Below are 2325 nucleotides of genomic sequence, written 5' to 3' on the forward strand. Positions count from 1 at the left end.
AAAAGAAAAAATGTAAAATAAAAAATAAAATGAATAAAATAAACTTGGGTCAATAATGCTAAAAGTTGGCCTTTCAAGAAATAAGAGAAAGTTATTACTGAGAAAGGGAGCATATGAAGATAATTTTCAAAATGGCAGCATTTTTAAATTATGAGAGTCAAGAAGGCTTATAAGCAAGACCCATGATCAAAGTCATTAAAAAATGGACAGATTAGACTCCATTTTTTTAAGGTTAAAAAGGAAGTGTCCATAAACAAAATTAAGAACCAAGTGAAGTAGAAACAACTGTTCGGAGTGAAAAGCCAAAACTGTAAAGAGCTGCTATAAACTAATAAAATCACATACACAACCAAAATTTTAAACGCACAAAACCGATATGCAAATTCTTGGGAAAAGAATGACCAATCAACATTTCAAAGAACGCTCAAACTAGCTATCCTATCAGAAGTTTAAAGCAGTTAGACCCCACTTTTCACCCATCCGATCAGCAGAAACTTCAAAACATACAAGCGGTGTTCAAAAGGTTGGGGAAACAGGCACTCTCACACAAAGTTCCTGGGAACGTAAATTGGTACCGTTTCTGGAGGGCAGTTTAGCAGTAGGGATTCAATGTTTTAATATGCGTAGCCCCTCAGATCAGGCCACTTCCAGAAATCCATCCAGGCCAATCCAGAAAAATTTGAACACGTGCACCAAGATAGAAGTATAAGAATGTTGCTGAAGCATTTGGGGGTGGGGGGGAGGGGATTAGTGGAAAAAAAAAAAAACGGAAATTTCCGGTCAGTCAGAAGACGAGGTCTGAAGGACTGATGAGTGGTCTTTAAAATGAATGAGAAAAATCTAAAAAGTACTTCCATGAAAAAATGTCCAAGAGTGTGAAATGGTTAAAGTAGTGAACGCAGACCTTAGCGCGGGATGTGTATGCACCGCGTGCGGAGCCGGAGGACGCTGTGGAGACTTTGCTCCTAAACCCCGGCGTTGTTTCCGTCAAGGAGAAAAGGAGAGAGAAGATCGCTGTGGAGACAGACACAACAGAACTGGGGACTTCACCTTAGGAGAGGCGGGCGGGGCTGAGGGTGGAAAAGTGTGTTGGGTTTTTTTTTACTTTTCACCCTCTCTCTGTAAAGTGTGAAGAAAAAAAAAAAAAAACCAACATGCATGAGTATTACTGCAGTATTACGCAGTTTTTGTGAAAATAAGATTTTATTTTGTGGAAATAAAAATGTCTGTGAAAATTTTTAATGCAAAGAAGTAACATAAAAATACTTCCCAAAAACAATAGGACTTTACAAGTTTGACAAAGTAGTTTACGATTTTCAAAGTCGCAGTAAAAAAAAAAAAAAAAAACAGGATTTCTGGGTTTCCCCTGGTACTTTTCCACAAACAACGGGATTCCTCCGTCCTCCATGGCACAAGACCTTCCAGACCGAGAGCTCGCGGCTGCGGGCCCGGGGTGGGTCGGGGGAGCGGCCGCCGCGGCCCGGGGGCAGGGCGCCGAGGCAGGGGGCGGGCGGCGGCCGCGGCGGGGCACTCCCCGGAGGGCGCCCGGACCGCACGGGCAGGGCCACCGCCCGGCCTCTTCCGCCCCGGAGGCCCGCTCGGGCCGGGCGCCCTGACGCACGTCCGCCCACGGGCGCGCCCGCCATTTTGTCCCCAGTCTCCTTCGGGCGAGCCGGGCGGCGCTCTTTGGGAGCCACTAAGTCGTGCGACAGAGGGGGGCGGCGGGGCGGGCGCTCGGGGCTCCACGGCTGCCGGCGCGGGGAGGAGCCGCCGGGAGCACCCACAGCGCGTCCTGGGGCCGGAAGGACAAAGGACGCGCAGGGGACGCGGGCTGCGAGCGAGCACAGGCCGCCTTCCGGGATGGCGGGCCGGGGCTGAGGGCGGGCTGGGCCGTCGACCCGGCCGCGGGGCACGCGCGCAGGACAAAGCGGCGGCGGCGCGCCCGCTGCCGCCGGCGCTGCCCCGCCCCGCGCGCGCACCCGACGCTCAGGCACGCAGGCGCGCGCCCGCGGTCGACGGTTAGAAATGGCGGTCGGGGCGGAAGGAGGGGGCTGCGGCGGGAAGCGGCGCGGGCTCGAGGCGCCAGGGCGGACCCGCCGAGGATCCTGGTGCAGGGGCGTCTCTCGAGCCGCCCTCCTCTCTCGGTCCCAACCCCCTTGGGCTGCGGAGAGCCCCCCGGGGGGAAGGCGTCACCAGCTGGTTTAAACAAAGGAGACGGCCGCCAGCTCAGGCGACGGCTCGGCACGGCCACTGCGGAGACGCAGAAACGTTCCCTAAAATGGCGGCGGGCGCGCGGGGCGGGGCGGGGCTGGCGGGGCTGGCGGG

The 2325-nt window shown here is 54.2% G+C and overlaps 1 long non-coding RNA gene across 4 annotated transcripts in view; it reads right to left on the bottom strand.

Moving 5' to 3' along the window:
* The window catches only part of LOC112648763 (uncharacterized), a 55608-nt gene extending 54875 nt beyond the window's left edge, over positions 1-733 (bottom strand). For all 4 annotated transcript variants that reach the window (XR_003129294.3, XR_003129290.3, XR_004817552.2 and 1 more), the window contains exon 1: positions 576-733. This is a non-coding gene — a long non-coding RNA (uncharacterized LOC112648763). The remainder of the gene's footprint in view (positions 1-575) is intronic.
* Positions 734-2325: the final 1592 nt, after the last annotated feature.

Source organism: Canis lupus, chromosome 7 (genome assembly GCF_003254725.2).
Source record: "Canis lupus dingo isolate Sandy chromosome 7, ASM325472v2, whole genome shotgun sequence".
NCBI lineage: Eukaryota > Metazoa > Chordata > Mammalia > Carnivora > Canidae > Canis > Canis lupus.